Source organism: Ahaetulla prasina, chromosome 4, assembly GCF_028640845.1.
Source record: "Ahaetulla prasina isolate Xishuangbanna chromosome 4, ASM2864084v1, whole genome shotgun sequence".
Lineage (NCBI taxonomy): Eukaryota > Metazoa > Chordata > Lepidosauria > Squamata > Colubridae > Ahaetulla > Ahaetulla prasina.
In genome coordinates, this window is record NC_080542.1 from 107124206 (window position 1) to 107142640 (window position 18435).

General features: G+C 34.9%; 1 long non-coding RNA gene across 1 annotated transcript in view; it reads left to right on the plus strand.

The window, feature by feature from the left end:
• Positions 1-221: 221 nt before the first annotated feature.
• Positions 222-18435, plus strand: part of LOC131197269 (uncharacterized) — a 74676-nt gene continuing 56462 nt past the window's right edge. Inside the window, exon 1 of the long non-coding RNA XR_009154920.1 lies at positions 222-278. This is a non-coding gene — a long non-coding RNA (uncharacterized LOC131197269). The remainder of the gene's footprint in view (positions 279-18435) is intronic.

The following is an 18435-nucleotide window of genomic DNA, read 5'->3' on the forward strand; positions in this document are numbered from 1 at the left end:
TAATCTTATAGGCCAACAATGAAGTTTGCTTACAAAATATTCAGAAACTAAAAATAGGGCAAACTGAGCATATGGGCCGCGGTGTGGCTCAGGCTGTAAGAAGCCTGTTACACAGCTGCCTGCAATTACTTATTATTACTTTTTTATTATTACTTTATTATTTATTATTTTTATTATTACTTTATTATTTATTATTTATTATTATTTAATTATTACTGCAGGTTCAAGCCCCACCAGGTCCAGGTCCAAGGTTGACTCAGCCTTTCATCCTTTATAAGGTAGGTAAAATGAGGACCCAGATTGTTGGGGGGGCAATAAGTTGACTTTGTAAATATACAAATAGAATGAGACTATTGCCTTACACACTGTAAGCTGCCCTGAGTCTTCGGAGAAGGGCGGGATATAAATGTAAACAAAAAAAAATTTTTTTTTCTTTCTCAGGACATTTAATGTTGCAATGATTTTATTAAAACTATGCTGATCTTCAAAGAGGCACTTTATTTGTATGTATACAGGTACTGTATATGTGTATATCTATATATCTCATATGTATATGATACAATCAGACATATCTCATTATTATAATATAGTCTGCATCTGTGGAAGATATCCATCTATAGCAACTGAAATTTCATTCTACATATGTATTCAGGATTGCATAGTTTTATCCAGTATGTGCTTATTTTATTTGCTTATATGAAATATTTATGTCCATCTCTTAATTTCATCAAAATAATAAAACTTAACACTAAAATGAATCAATCAAAATAATGCAGATTGGCAGCAGCATCAGATAATAGGAAAAGGAGAAGAAAATAGCAATACTTTCAAATTTATCTAAATTTCAGCCAAAAGGAAACTTGATCAGCAGAGGGGAAATTTGGAATTATTGGTCAGGATTTCCTGTTTTTTGTAATCATATATCAGATTGTTCTGAAATGTTTTGAGGTTATTTTATTATGAACAGAGTAAATGGGTTGCATGCATTCTATTGCTAAACTTACAGATATATTTGGGAAGATCAGTCTTGATCCAAAGATATTTTGCGTATCTACCTACCCACCTACATTTGTCAGTAAGGTAAAAGGTGGAACACATGGTCAATCCTAGGAATTTAAGAATTGCTATGTGGACTGTTATTTAAATAAACTTTGCCCAACCTGCTGATTGATTATGATTAAATATGATTGAATATGATTCAGGAACTGGTCTTGGTACTTGGAGTTATGAAAATGGAAGTTCAGTCAGAGTACTTTAAAGTTTCAAAATATTTTTGGGAAAAAGAAAAGGCATAATAGATGGAATCAGATAAAGTGAAGGGAAATATGAAGACTGATTGGAAAACCAAAACCAAGCTGTTTTTCAAGAATTTGAAACTATATATTTGTAAAATTATTTGAGAAATGTAGATGCATTCCTAGCTATACGAGAAGAATGAATCCCACAAAATTTTCTAAAATGTAGTGGATTAAGGCCAAGAATTATAACTAATGGGGAAAAATACTGTTGATGCCAATGATTAAGGACTTTTCTGACTCTACAAACTTGTAAAGTTTATCTACCCTCCAATAAGATCTTTCATCTTTCTTCTTCAAAAGACTTGTAGCAAAATTAAATTGAAACTTAAGAACAGTCCCTCCTGAGACACCTTCAGTGCCATGCAGAGGAATTTGTGGAACATCTGATTTCTGAATTGAAAATCACTGAGTGATTTTCATCACTCAAATCTGTTCCCAGTTGATATATATGTTTGGAGCAAATCCATCGTAGATACTTGGCGAGTGATCTTACCTGGTTATCTGGGAACAGCATGATCCTATTAGACTTGATGAAGTGGACAAAGATGTTGAAGCTGTCAGTGCAACTACCTATCAGTGTGTCCCTTTTGGCTAGTGAAAGCCTCCAGGATGGTGACCTCCAGGTGGATTCAAGCAGTGATCAATATATCACTGCTGGAGGGAACATTCCTGGGACTTTTAAGGAGGCCATGGTCTGCACCTCCTTTAAAAAAACTATCCCTAGATCTCATATCTTTGGACCAGTATCATCCAGTTTCTCACTTCCCTTTTTAGGAAAGGTGGTGGAAAAGGTAGTTATGTGGCAACTTCAGAGAACCAGATGAAATGAATTATCCTGACCCCTTCCAGTTGGATTTCAGGCCCAATTATGGGACAAAAAAAATACTGGTCGCACATGTCAATGATCTCTACAAAGGGGATCCTTGTTCTCCATGATCTCAAAGCAGCTTTTGATACCATCAGTCATAGTATCTATCCATTTGTGTCAACTGGGGGATCGGAGAATGGGTAGTGCAGCTTGGGTTTGATTTCTTTCTCCAAATTTGATTCCAGCCCATGGCCACTCCTTTGTAGCATACCTCAGGGCTCAATACTGTTTCCACTCCTTTTAATTTCTTCATGAAGCCACTGATGAGATCATCTACCACTACTTTATATATCCATCCTAGATGACTCAAGTATTGTGTTTCTGTCCTTTCGCAGTGCTTGGAGACACTAGGAGTTTGGATGGGGGGTTCAGTTAAAGAGGCTTCAACTGAATCTTGGTAAAATCGACTATGGGTATGTGGGCTTCAGGATTTGGACATTTAACATCTTTAGTTCTGAATGGGGTTGCACTGCCCCAGACATACCAATGTGTAACGTAGGCAAGTTTGGAGGACAAAGTCACTAGTCCGAATTCTACTGTAATGATTGATACAATAATTTAGAATTTATTGATGTTGCCTCTCTATTCTCCAACATTAGAAAACAATTTGATTTAGTGGTCATTCTCACTAAATGTAATATAGATAATAAAAATAGGTATGCTGAGTCATATATTTTGTCTATGTTTGTGACTGTTCAACTAAAACTCTGGCCATTTATTAATCTGTCACTGAGGTGATGTACATAAAACCAGAAGTCCTGAGTCTTTGGAGAAGGGTGGGGTATAAATGTAAACAAAAAAAAAATTGCAATGTCATGATCATTATCCTGAATCGGTTTTTATCACACATAAGTGATAAAAAAGATGTCATTGTAGGGACTGGGAGTTGAAGAGCATTCCTTCAACTGAAAGACTAATGTGACTGGCTTTTAATATTTCTCTTGTTACCAGTTTTGCTGGGAAACAAAACCTCATCATTATCTAGAGGTGTACAATCATAATATGCCTGCAAAGAAAACCTATCTTTATTAGATGTGTGGATTCTTTTGACATTTAAAAACATTATGAAAATTAAGCATGGTATTTAGCATCATTTAGCTCCAAAGTTAATGCAAGGTCTTGGATTAGTCAGTCTAGAACACTGGAAAAAACTCGAGTACCTCTCAATAATCAGAATTAATTATAATATTACCTATCTGTCAAAAATTCAGAGGATAATCAGCTGGATACAATGGTATCCAAAGCAATAATCATTGATTTTAAAATGTTCACTTCAATTGAATGTAACTTCTTCCTCTTTTTACATGCATGCAATATTAAAAAAAAATAACAATCTAGTCATATATCTCATTTTGAAGCCTAGGGCTATTGCTGTGAATATCCTTAGATAGATAATATAGTTTAAAAAATGCTCTACACATAGCCCTTGACTTAAGACTACAATTGGGGCCAATATTTACATTACTAATCAAGACTGTTATTACGTGAGCATGCCTAATTTAATGTCATTTTTGCCATGGTTGTTAAGCCAATAACTGCACTTGTTAAGTGAATCATATCATTATTAAACAAATCTAACTTCCTCCATTGACTCTACTTGTGCCAGCTGGGAAGAACACAAATGGTGATCACATGACTCCAGGGCATCACAAATATCATGTCATAAGTACTTTCCAGTTGCCAAGTGTCTGAATTTTAATCAAATGACCATGCAGAATGCTGGGAAGATTATAAGGGTGAAGACAGGTTGTAAATTGCTCTTTTTCACTGCTGCTATAATTTGAACAGTCACTAAATGAATTGTTATAAATTGAGGATTATCTGTACTGCACTATTCTAAAGTTTATGCCTACAAATATGTATTGGGAAAATGTATACATTTTATACATGTATTTGTTTTCTGAGGTTTTCGCGGGTGTTTGTATGTAGGTCTTTGGTTATTCGGGTTTTCTCCCGCGTAAAATTGGAAGTGTCTTGGCGACATTTCGACGAAGTCTCATTCGTCATCTTCAGACTTCAGCTTCGTGCTTCTGGGAGCAATGTGTGATTGCAGCTCTTTCTTCCTTTTGTGGGGGTTTGAACTGATTGGGTGGGAGCTTGGCTGTGCTCTGATTGGATGGGTTTTTTTGTGTGTGCTCTGATTGGCTGGGGGTGTGTCCTGTTTGGGTGGGGGCTTGGTTGTGCTCAGATTAGTCTGAGTTGCAGGGGGATTTGAGCTGGTGAGCTGCACTGCTGCTGCTTGGCTTCGTGTTCGTGGTCGTGCTACATCTTCATAGTGGGTGTCAGTCTGCTGCATGTATGGATTGGAGGGGTTTGAAATGGCTAATGTTGCAGCTGTGGTCTGGCTTCTGGTTCTTGGTCGTGCTTCCTGATCAGTGTGGGTTTGGGTCTGCTTTCTGGGTGGATGTGTGGTGGTGACATCCTGTGTGGACCTTGTGAGTGTGGGTCTGGTGTCATTCCTTGTGTTAAGGACTCGTTTGTCAATAAGGGCGGGTTTCCAAATGGCTGGTAGGCAGGAGGTATTATCTTGTTTGTTCATGCTGTGTGGGCGTTTTTCTATCTCGATGGCTTCTTTATACATACATCTTTATACATGTATGTAAATATATCTCAAAGTGGAAATGGACAGAAATTATGGGTAAAATATCCAAAAATGATACCGAATGGAAAAAGATACACACACCTCATCTTCATATTCTAGATTTTTTATATACAGAAAGGTGGGTATATAGATCACTCTAAATGTTTTTTTCTCATTGTGATAAGGTAAAATAGAGTCCCCCAATCCAATCAATGTCAATTCTAGTACAAAGTAGGGAATCAATTTATGTTTCTATTGACTTCTTTAAAATGATCCATTAGGAAATCTACATTAACTTTTTCAGTTCCCACTAATTTATAGAGCATTGCTAAATGACATTTCCTAATATTACTATAAATGACTTACATTTGGAATTGTAAAAAGAGTAGTGATAGCTAGCTGTTGTTCCTTTTTCTACTGTTTTCTACTCTTCTTCCAGTACTATTGCTATTATGGATTTGCAATTAAAAAGTTGCTGTTTTATTGCTGCTTCATTTCTTTAAACTGAAATTGTATACCAAATGAAAATCATTTGAAAATTGCAAAGAACAGCTGTAACTTGTTGAGTCAATCATAAAACAGGGTATCTTGAAGTCTGTTTTAAAACTCTCTGTTTGTGTGTGCATGCATATATACGGGCATATACATACACTCACAGACATATAAGAGCTGGGGAATATTGAGTTTCATAACAGGCAAGAATTTTTCAGTAACTATTACTCAAATAGCAGTAACAGATTCTCAATCTTCAAAGAATTTTCAAGTTGGAACAAGAGTTTTTGTATTATTAAAATGGGAAAATTGGTCGATCCAGAACTTTTTTGATCTGCTTTAATAAGCTGTGGGCTAGGGAAATGATCTCTATAGCTGTCAAAGTTTATCTTGTATACAGGAGTGACAAAGGAACTCTGGTCTCCCTGTAAACAGAAACATTGAGAAATCTACACTTATGTGGTCTATATTATTAGATCTATCTCATGCCAACATTCATTTTTTTAACATCTAATCATCATGTAGTAATCATCTCCAACTGTCACTTAGCCAACAAGCAAAACCTCAGGCTTTAAAGAGTAAGTGCTGCACCATAATCTCAGTTGAAAGAAAGGAGAGAGAAAAGACTGTAAGATCTATTTCATTCTTCTGCTGAAAAGATAGCTCTTTTGGCCCTGCGCAATTGTAATCCTTCTCAAAAAGATTCCATTATGTCCCCCAAACCTTTCTTCATCCCATCTGGCCATGATAAGTGTAGTAATTTTAAGAACTGGAGTATAATTGCTTCCCGCCCCCTCCTCCTCACTCTTCAGATTGTCTTCCTGTATGTCATATTTCTTGAATTGTTCATCTTAAGCAAAATATCTCATTCTCTGATGTTTGTAATCTTCTGCTGAAGGTAAAGAATCAGGCAATTATGATTCCAGTTTGGATTAGATTGCCAGTTTGGTGTAGCAGTATAAGGCACCAGGCTAGAAACCAGGAGTCCATGAGTTCCAGTCCTGCCTAAGTACAAAGCCAGCTGGCCAATCACTCCCTCTCAGCTTTAGGAAAGAGGCAATGGCAAACTACTTCTGAACTCTTGCCAAGAGAACTGCTTGGATTTGTCCAGGAAGTTGCCAAGTTGCAAATGAAGTCTAGAAAAGATACATGGCAAGGCAAATGACAGAACAAAAAACAAAAAAAATCAGCAAATAACAACAAGACCTGCCAATGGCTAAGAGCAGGAAAACTGAGTAAAGAGACAGGCTAATTCTGCCTGTACAAGAGCAAGCCATAAGAAGAAATGCACACAAAGCCAGAATTGAGAAGATAGCAACACAAAAAAAAATACATTCTCTAAAAAGAAGCTGAAGAAACAGTGGACAAGCTAGTTATCTACTGCAAGAAGATAGCACATCCACGCAACACTTGGACTTAACAATTATTAATAAAAAAGCCAAAAAAGTCTAGATAGTGGACTTTGCTGTACTTGGACAGAATAGAAGAGAAAGGGCGGGGGGGAAATCACAAAATACAAGGACTTGCAAATAAAAGTATAATGACGGTGGCACAAGAAAGCAGAGATAGTGTCAATAATAATGGGTGCAATCACAAAACAACTGGCACATCACTTGAACACCACCAGCATTGAGAATATAACCATCATTCATTTGCAAAAGGCAACTTTACTTGGAACATCTTACATCCTTTAATGAAATCTTTAACACACCAAACAATGAGATCTGTCTATCCCAGGTCCTTGGGAAGGACTTAAAGGTGGTTAAAAATGCCAACAGTCTAAATATCTAGCTGACTTGTGGCCAGGAACAACAATAATTATGCATTCTTCTTGTGTAGAATACCGTAATAATAATGGCTGCAATAAACTGAATCATTATATAATTTAGTAGCTTTTGATAACAAATCCAGGATTTTTATTCTGTATTTATAGGTCACATTCCATATGAATGAAAAGGCATAGGGTATATTGTTTGTGGAGAGAGAAAGCAAAGAAATGTGAATTGTAGAAACAAAATGTGAATTGTAGAAATGAAAAAAATAAACCCTATGCATATGAAAAAATATTTAGGAAAAGTTTTGCTCCAGAACCATTTAACAAATATTAAAGTTTGGGTAAAGAAAAGGAAGTACTTTTGTACTGAATGCAGTTAAACCTGCCACATCCACGATCTAGATAGGATTCAGAAAGAAGATAAGACTTGTGGTGACTAGAAAAAAGGGGTTTGCATTTATTTACAGTATCAAAGGAAGAATGGGGAATAAAAATGGAAAGATGTCATTCTTTTGAGCTGCCTGTGTGCTTCATATCAGCATCCATATATCACTTTATTATTAGTTTGGGGCCAGTAGGCCTTTAGAGTAGGCTAACTCACCTATTTGTTCTCAACAGGATGAGAGATTTCTAAGTAATATACATGCATGCTTGCATACAAACATACATACATACATACATACATACATACATACATACATACATTACTTTATAGGAAAAAGGATACCCCATAACACTATTTTGTATTTCATTATTATATTTCAACAAAAAAGGTATATAAGTGATAACCTCCATTTTTTGGTAATATATTTATATTCTCTATCATATGTCTGGGGATAGTCCATATTGGTATCTTTCCATCTAACTTATATTGATATTTTTTCCAAACCCTCAACAAAGCACTTCTAACCATATTATTCTTAAATATCTTATCAATTTTCTTGTCATATAATACATATGCATGCAAACCATATAACAAACCATAACCTTCTATTTTCAAAACCCTTTCCTCTGTTAAATTAATCCAATCAGAAATTAAAGCTAAAGCAACTGCATCATAGTACAATTTCAAGTTAGGCATTTTTAAACCCCCTCTTTCCCTAACGTCTTGCATTATTTTTAACTTTATTCTCGTTTTTTTTACCCTTCCATACAAAATTACTAATCCCTTTTTGCCATTCCTGTAAATTTGCATCTTTCTTCAATATTGGAATCATTTGAAACAAAAATAAAAATCTAGGCAAAACATTCATTTTTATAGCTGCCACTCTTTCCAACAATGATAATTGTAACTTCTTCCAATTCTCCATTTCTTTAATTACTTTTCCCCACAATACCTCATAATTATTTTTATATAACTTTACATTCGATGCTGTATTTGACCTTTGTAGGTATTTGACCTTTTTAACTACTTCATATCCAGTTATTGTTTCTAGTTCTTCTCTCTGATGTGTATTCATGTTTTTAATTATCATTTTTGTCTTCTGTTGATTCACTTTAAACCCAGATACCTTACTATACTGATCAATTGTCTCCTTTAGATATACGGCTGAATGTATTGGTTGAGATAAAATAACAACCAGGTCATCTGCAAACGCTCTTAACTTATAATCTTGATTTTTAATTCTAATTCCTTTTATTAGATCTGAACCACGTATATTACTCAATAATATTTCCAAAGTTAGAATGAATAATAATGGTGACAAGGGACATCCTTGTCTACTCCCTTTCTCAATCTTGAAGGATTCTGTTAATCCACCATTTACTATTATTTGAACTGTTTGCTTTCGATATATAGCCTTAATTGCTTGAATAAAATAATCCCCAAAATGCATTTTTTCTATTACTTTAAACAAAAACTGCCAATCCAATCTATCAAAAGCTTTTTCCGCAACAAAAAAGAAGAGTGCTGCTGAGACCTGGCTGTTTCTTTCCAAATATTCAAGTAAATTTACAATTTGTCTCATATTATATTTCATCTGTCTCCCCTTAATAAATCCTGTTTGATTATTATGTATTAATTGAGTCATCAGTGGCATCAATCTATTTGCTAATATCTTAGCAAATATCTTATAATCAGTATTTAAAAGCGATATTGGCCTATAATTCTCTGGTTTAACATCATCTCGATCTTCTCTAGGTATTAATGAAATAAAAGCTGTCCTCCATGAGGGAGGAACTTCTCAAAGAGCTTTTGATTATGGAAAAAGGGGAATTACAGTTAAAATCTAGGGAGAAATTGAGGGATGAAGGGAGAAATTATACGTGGTTCTAGTATGGACAATTGCAATCTAGATGGAAAATAGATCAGAAAATTGGTATTAGGCAAAGTGATGATAACTTGGTAAAACAAATAAAAGATCAAGGTCAACAGCATATAAAGAGATTATATAATGTATTGGTTGAATTTGATTCAGAAATGGAGTTGGTTAAAGATTGTATGGTAAAATGGGCACAAAATTTTCAACAACCTATAATGTTAGAAACATGAGGAAAAATTTGGGTGAGGAATGTTAAATTTACACAAGCACAAAATTTAAGAGAAAATTTTTATAAAATATTTTATAGATGGCATTTAGATCCTAAAGAACTGTCATGTATGTATCCAAATGTGAAAGCAAAATGTTGTAGATGTGATTGTGAGGATGCTACATATTATCATATATGGTGGACTTACAAAAAAGTTAAAGCTTTTTGGATTAAAATATGGTGGATTATGCAGAACATTTTGAAAAAGAAGATCAAGTTTGTTCCACAGTTCTTTTTATTAGGAATAATTCCAGATTGCACTGTTATAGAGACAAAACTCATTTTGAATTTAATAACTGCTGCAAGACTATTGATTGCACAATATTGGAAGAATAAGTAAAGTATCAAATTTAGCAGAAATGGCAAAATTTTCTGCCTACTCGAAAGACTATACACAAGAAAAATATATTTTGGAATGGAGAAAGTGGATCGATTATATTCAAAATAAGTATCAGATTAAAAAATACCAATTAGTTTTTGAGTGAAGTTAGGAATTGCTATGTATTAGAGTTTAAGAAAGAAGGAAATTGATAGTGTGATGGTGTGAAATGGAATATGTTTTATGTTATATTTTAGATTATATTTGTTAGTTACTATACCCTGTATTCTGTTCTGGGAAGTCTCGGGGGGGGGGGAATGTGGGGGGAGGGGAAGATTATAAATTGATTGATTGCCATTGTACAGGAATAATGGTAGAATTAAACGAGTTGGAATGGTGTAAAGTCGGGACTGCTTAGTAACCACTCCGGAAGGGAAAGGGTAAGGAAAGAGGAGTAAAGAAGGAAGAAAGTAGGTAGGCAGGTAGGTAGGTAGGAAAGAAGGGAGGGAGAAGAAAGGATAGGAGGAGGAGAAGGAGGGGAAGATAGAGGGTTAGAAAGGATGGAAGTGAGAAGTGGGAAAGAGGAGGGGAAGTAGGAAAGCGAGGAGAAGGATGGTGGGGAAAGTAGAAGGATGAGAAGGGTAGAAAGGATTAAGGAAGGGAGTGGCGGCCGAGCAGTCCTGATTGAGCATAATCTGAGTATAGGATCGATTGTTGGATAAGTGATTGTATTGTACACTGGTTAAATTGTGGGAATTATTATGGAAAATAAAAAATTTTGCAAAAAAAAAAAGGTATGTATGTAAGGCTGTGTGAACGTAACTTATTTTGCTGCATAGTTGATTTTTCTAATGTTCCAGCAAAGATATTTTTTAAAACATTTGAGATGCTTTTAAAACTTTAAATGAAAGGGATAAACTCAATGGTGGGATTCAGCCAGTTTGCACCACTTCGGGAGAACCGATTGTTAACTTTCTGAGCAGTTTGACAAACTGGTTGTTGGAAGAAATCATTAGTGCAGAGAGCCGGTTGTTAAATTACTTGAATAGCACTACTGGATAAACTATCTATTTCCTAACAGAGTTAACATTTCTGATTAGACCATAATTGAAGATCTTTGTCTTCAATCAGGAGCAGAATACATTTTGGACAAATGACTAGCACACTGCTTAGAAATTGGAATGACTTGTGGTTGCATTGCTGAAACTCGGTAGCAAAATATAGCCTTATATTTGTTCTGCTGAGTTTCAATGGGATAATAAACTGAAATGGAAGAAACGAAAACTATTTTTAAAAAGTGATTATGATATCTTAAACAGCTATAATAAAATGAAACAAAATTGTTGTATGCTATTAAAGATATTTAATATTTTGGGTCCAGAATGCAACAGTTTCAATTATCATTAAAAGAATGATTCTTAAAAATCACATGTAGAACACTGTGCTTCATAAACTCTTACAAGAAATTACATATTATTAATTCTAAATTATACCAATCTTACCTGTAAATAGATATTATGGACTTAATAATATTTAGTATGTTGGTATCTCAGTTCTTTTGCATTGATCAGTTGGTGATGAGTTTATTTACTTGCTGTATGGGAAAGTTCGTTCTCTGTATCAAGTTTGTTTAGTCCACTAACTTTGTTAACCTTTGCGTTATTTGGTGTCTTTCTGTAAGTAGCCTGGATGGAAAATAGTTACATCAGGGTTAAGGGTCATAGTCATTATGGGATTTCAAGTTAAAATACACTCTGCTCTTGAGGATCAGAATCTGTTTATGCATAATTATTTTCTTTGTGAGAATTTCTATGAAGAAGATTATTATAATATATAAACCATCTGGGGGAGCTTTAATACTTACCTAGCTGCTTAATGAAATAACAATCCAAACTTTGCCAAGAAACATTCCATCAGTCCTCAATATTAATGTAGTTATTACTACTTATGGAAATTCAATTAACTAGAAATGGAAAGAACACTATGCATCTGCCAATATATTTATTAAAAGTGCCAGTCTTTTGCAAAATTAAGAGTTTCACAATATAGCAAAACTAAAAGCTTATAATATTGTAACATTGTATGTTGCATCAATACAGTTTTCAAACAATCATTTGTGTCATACTATTTCTGTATCATTTTCTTTTTGTCAAAACACCAAATAAAATTTGCAAGTTCCCACTGAATTGTATTTACATCTTTAAAACACTGATTCCTAATCACTAAGCTAAGATTCATAGCACTCAAGAGACATTGAAATCACTGCTTAGAAACAGTATTTGCTGACTTCACCAGGGTAACAGTTTAATCTTTAAAGTAATCAACATTCGCCCTCATCTTGGGGTCTCCTTGACTTTTAAGTTCTCCCTCATCTTTTTCAGAAGAGGAAAAGAGACTTGGTGCTAGGCGACAGCTATTATTCCCCTCCATGGGATAGTCCACTTCATTCAGACAAGTAATATCATCTTCTATTTACACTCATTTGAAGCAAGTGCACAGGGTCAGCCGCCGTTCCACTCTGATGTTGTCTGTAAAGTAAAAGGGAAAGACATGGCAGCAGAAGTCAGCAGGGTTTTGAAACCAGAATAACCTGGGAAGCAGATACAGCATGCCAATTGCTTTCTTTCATTTGATCCTTTAGGGAAAAAGAAAACACCACATACACAGCGTCTCGGTCTCAAGGGATTTCCCACATGATGAAGCAGGTTAATGGGGAGGAAACAACATTGGGCATTCCTCTTTTTATCCAGCTTCAATCTTTCAGCTCTGTTTTTGAACAATGTTTAGTAGTGAAGAATTTTTATAAATATCACACGCAGAAATCTTTGTTAAATTACTGGGGTGACATGGTGGTTCACCAGTTAAGATGCTGGGTTTGTTGGCTGCAATCCCTGCAGTCCGGGTTTGAGTGCCAGGGTGAACTCCCATCCTCGCCCAGCTCTTGCCAACCTAGCAGTTCAAAAGCAAATAAATAGGTACCAATTTGGTGGGAAAGTAACAGCACTCTGTGATGTTATGCTGGCCACACAACTTCAGAAATGTCTTCAGACAGTGCTGACTCAATGGCCTTGAAATGGAGATGAGCACTGCCCCCTATAGTTGGCCAGGGCTAGCAGAGTAAAATCCACAGGGACTCCTTTACCTTTACTATTTATTGAGGAAGTTTAGCTAAAATTAATTCTGTTCTCAAAGCAGTGAGGACAGTGGAATCTGCAGTAGAACCATAATAGTGCCAAATTGATAATATGAGTATGCTGACATCATCATATAAATACTGCTATTATGGACTTTTGTTTTATCACCAGAACCTAAAATATGCTATTTGTATAATTACTCCACCAGAGATAACTTGTCATTTACCCCATACTGAGGGCACACGAAGGAGGAGTCATCTTTTATAATTAAATATCTATGAAAAATAAATAATATAGCACAATTTACCAAAATTGTACTTGGAGTTTTATTTTGACATTATTATAATCAGGGATTTTTAAGGATTATGTTATCTTTCTTGAATGACTTTGGATAAATTGTGTGCTGCTATATTATGCAACATGAATGCTACCTACATTTTAAAAATAAAAGAAATAACTACAGGATCCAGTGTGAAAAAATCACTCAAAAAAGCAATGAGAAATGTTGCTGCCAGGAATTCAGCTCTATTCAAGAAGATCTATGTTATCATACTATCTGTATTATTTAATGTATTTAATGCTCTAAAAGACTGTCATCTAAAACAATGTTCACATTTGAACAATCATGAAGTTAATTCATAATTGCAAAGTTTAATCATTTTTTATTAGGAGTCTCATAAGACAATGCTTTGTTAATTTAATCAGACTAGTCTTTACTTGGCTGCATAGTTATCAATTCATAACATTTAATTTTAATGTGCTTCTTCAAAACCATTAACTATTTCTAGGGAACCAATTTTTATTTCATTCATGTTTGTTCTTAAAAAATAAATATTTCTTCAGTATTAACTGCTATATAGATAAGCCACACAATTACAGAACCCATGATTCATTGAAACAGCAACCCTACACATGATTGTGGGACCATTGTATTTGACATATCTGGGGCTTGCTTCAATTAAATATTGATCAAATTATGCTTTAGCTGTTTAGCACTTTTATATGTATTTGTCAGATGGACTTTAGATCAAAAGATCTAAATAATCTTTAAAAATATATAAGAGTAAAATTATTCAATATATTATGAGTAGACCAAACTTTTGACTTATAGGGAAAAGTTTCATATGAGCAAGACTCTTATACTCTCACTATGAAACACACCACACTAGAAATATTTCCCCATTAATTCAGCTTCCAAATCTCAAACCAACCTTGTGATATTTACACTAAAATAATATTAATCCAACACTAAAATGAGATACTATCGTTTATTATTTACACTGAAATTACATGATAAGGATGGCACCATTTGGCTCAAAGGTGATATGTGCACTTGACTTAATTTCCTGTAATTTTCAGCAAATGATTAATTCTAACCTACAGTATTCTTGTTAGAGTCCAAACTACAGTTAAAACCAAACTATGATAACATTAAGCTGGATGAACATTTGTAGGATCCAAACCCACTTAGTCCAGAAAGGTGAGTGATTCTAAAACTTTCATTGAGCAATTTAGGATTTAAATATTTAATTTTGAGAATAATATGCTTATTTTTGTTGCACAGAATCTATTTTAATTTTGGGGACTTTATCTATTGGGTTCACTGCTCTTTTACTAAATATGTGAAGTATATTTGTTTTTAGACCAATAATACAGAGCATAGAAGCAATTTTTATAACACTCTTTCAATTTGGCATGATATGTAAACCATTGCATAATAGGTTGTCAGACAATGTTGGAAATTTTTCCCAAAAGAAATTTTCTCTTTTACGTTAATAACATTTGATTTAACTACCCCATTATTCTCTTGCTGGTTTTTAAAAAAAACAGTAACAAACTATAAAGCCAAATCAGTAGTGATTTGCTGGGTTACAACACAGAAACACTTTCCCATAAACCACTACAGTGCTTTAAGATTTATTTTCATTCCTACTGTGGGTGAAAAGTTCACAGAGCAGAGAATTTTGTTCAGATGAAAATTATCATTGAAACATCATCTGATATAAACCAAACATTGACTTGTTTGTCAAGTGGAGAAAAAGGAAATATAAAGGTGCTTCCCAATGCATAATAAGTTTATTTTTCAAAGTATGCACCAGCTCCCCAAACCTGCTGCTTTTCAGATGTCTTTAACTTCCATTTCCATCAGTCTATTGGCCGCTTGCCCTGGTATAATAGGAGTTGAAATCTTGATGGCATTAAGTTAAGAAAGGCAGACTTAAATCAGCAAGTTGAAACACATTTATTTATTTACTTATTTATTTAGAGAGCCAGTTTAGTGTAATGGTCATGGCATCAGGTTAGAAACAGATGCTGTAAGTTTGAGTGCTGTTTTAGGCATAAAACCATCCAGCTGACTTTGGGCCAGTCACTCCCTTTTAGCCCTAGAAAGCAGGCAATGGCAAACTACTTTCTAAAATGTTGCCAAGAAAACTGCAGGGACTTGATCAGGAATCAACAACTGACTCAAATGTGCCTGTACATACACACACAAAAAGAGGTGGGTGGAGAAAAGAGGGAGGGAGGGAGGGGGAGAGAGAGTTCTTTATTCAGCTTACATAGCTGATCATCTCACATATGTGACTCTAGGGTCTTAGAGTCTTAATACATCATGAACAATGAACAAAATACAAATGAAAGCAACATAGGTAAAGGTAAAGGTTCTCCTTGCACATATGTGCTAGTTGTTCCCGACTCTAGGGGGAGGTGCTCATCTCCATTTCAAAGCCGAAGAGCCAGTGCTGACCGAAGATGTCTCCGTGATCATGTAGCCAGCATGAATAAACACCAAGGGCACACGGAACGCTGTTACCTTCCCACCAAAGGTAGTCCCTATTTTTCTACTTGCATTTTTTAATGTGCTTTCAAACTGCTAGGTTGGCAGAAGCTGGTACAAGTAACGAGTGCTCACCCCATTACCTGGCATTAGGGATTTAAACCACTGAATGGCCAACCTTTCGATTGACAAGCTCAAAATCTGACTGTGCATGCAATGATGAGCTAAATGAGGCCCTAAACAGTTTGGAAGTAGGGTAATTGAGAGATTGTTTCACTATCACAGACCTGGAAAGTCACTGTGATCATAGAAGGGCTCTTGCTATATGTGTTGCATTGTGATACTCATAGATGGTTCTTTTCTGGAAAGGTCCCTTTGAGGCCTTTTCTTGAAGCCACCAAGCCTTTCCTCCATGAAAATTGGATTATTACTTCTGCTTTGCCTTTGTTTATCTGCCTCATTTAAATGAGTAAGTTTTTGGTTTTATTTTTATGTAATTTTTAAAAAAACAACCAAGCAATAGTGTCACATTTGGGATTGTGGTAGCAATTCAAAAAAGTGGGGTGAGATATTATTTTAAAGAAGAAAATGTTCCATATTTTTAGGTCATAAATGTCAACCTTGAATAATAAAACTGAGTTATATTTCTTTTCAAAGTCAATTTCTTTCTTCCCCAGTTCTTTGTATGAGTTACTTACAGTCAGATTGCAAATACCATCAAAAGTTACACTGAAGCAAAGGAAATAGCACAAGATAAATGTCTCAGAATAAAACTTGCTACTGGAAAATGTAATCTAAAAGTTTCCACATGTGTAAAACCTTTCCCTTAAAAAAGTGCTACATCATGAAATGAATACTAACAAATTTGTCTTATATTAAATTTATGAATTTTTCATAAATTTGTCACTTTGTATGTGTCTACAGCATCTATTGCCTTGATCTACTGCCTGGTCTTCTTTGTTTAATTGAGATTTTTGGTGGGGTATTTTTTTTTGTAAAACTGTTATTTTTTGCTTTAAAAAAAAAAATCAATATTACTTTTTAAAAAAATTGTCAGATCTTTAGCAGATAATTTGACAGTCACAGCCATGAGAACCACTTCATAATTACAAAATATTTTTTTCTTTATATTTCTGAAAAAAGATTCTATAGCTTTTCAAAAACTGTTATTTTTGAGAATCTGAACATGGCTCATGCTAAATTAATGATGGAATCACAGTTTCTCATGTGCAAACTTCATCTAAAAATAGGAAAGCTCCACAGAAGTAAGAGTGGAACCATACTTGCCTCAGTCAAATCAGATACTCACATTTGTGAGCAAAACCTGTTTCTGAGTAACTCTTGAGGTTACAAATGGATTGTAACTTAAGAAATTGCAAGAGGAGCAGGAAGGCAGGCTGTCATCATGCATGTTCATTAAATGCTCAGACTGGAGAAGACAAAATTAAATGGTGAAATGTACAATTTGTCAAGATGTCAATACTGCACTCCTAATTTATTAGGCTATATGCTTCCAAGTTTCATATACAACAATTCTAACTTGTTGAACCAATCTAGGCTATCAAGTAATGATGTAGTATTTTTTTCAGCATAGTTCTACTTCCAATCTTTTTAATATTTCAAAACCTCCATCAACCAGTTGACTCTTTATACACTGATGTGTTGACTAATACATATCCAGTGCTGTATATTTTAATCAGTGAATGGAAAATGAATTTGATGGCCAACAGTACTGGGGTTCTTCACATAGTAATTCATGTTTTTGCAAGAGTTAAAATGAACTTTCTCTTTTTTCTTTTCTGCCCCTTGCATTGTATCATTTAATTTGAAAAGAGTCTGTTTACTTCCAAAACGCTGTCCTCCTGGCCCTTTCCTCACAACGTGCTAATTACAATTCTTTGGTATGCCTTTTTTGCTGGCTGCATCTGTGTTTACATATCTTCTGTGATCAGTCAGAGGCCCACTCTGGGGCCTTTCAGCTCCTTTCAAAACTCGTCCTCCAGGAGTTTAACCAAACTCAGCATTGCTAAGATCAGTTACTCCCTGGAGCCTTCCCTGGTCAATTTCTAGCATCCACTGACATTTTGACATAAATCGGCAGGCAAATGCTCCCTAGTCTAGAGATATGAAATTTGGAAAAGTGTGAATTCAAACAACTGTTGATAAATTGCTCTATAAGGCCTTCACCATTAATTTCTGTCAGTAGACAGTAAAATGGCAATGGCTGTTCAACATGGTTCCAAAAACAACATTTTCTTCTCTGGAGTAGAACATACAACACTGACAAATTGGAATTCATCTTGTTGAGTTGGGGGGATATCTAAAATTACACAGATGGTGTTGAACAAAGTTTGTGTTCTCTTTCCAGTTTAAACAGGATTGTGCCCTTTAGTCAGATTTCAAGGGTTTTTGTTGGCCTTTCTCTGGGCATCCAAAGAAGGTCTTTATCCAACGTAGAAACTCATAAAGTAATATGCCCTGGTTGGCCAAGGTTTCTGCCCTGATTGGTGCCTCTGAAAACATCAATGACCCTGGAGGCAAGCCTTCTCAATGGCAGCCTAGGCCTCTGGAACAAGGTCTCTGGAACACACTCAGAGAAAAGGTGGATCAAATTAGCTAATGTTTCAGAGGCTCTAAGTATTTGATGTTTTAGAATTTTCTGTA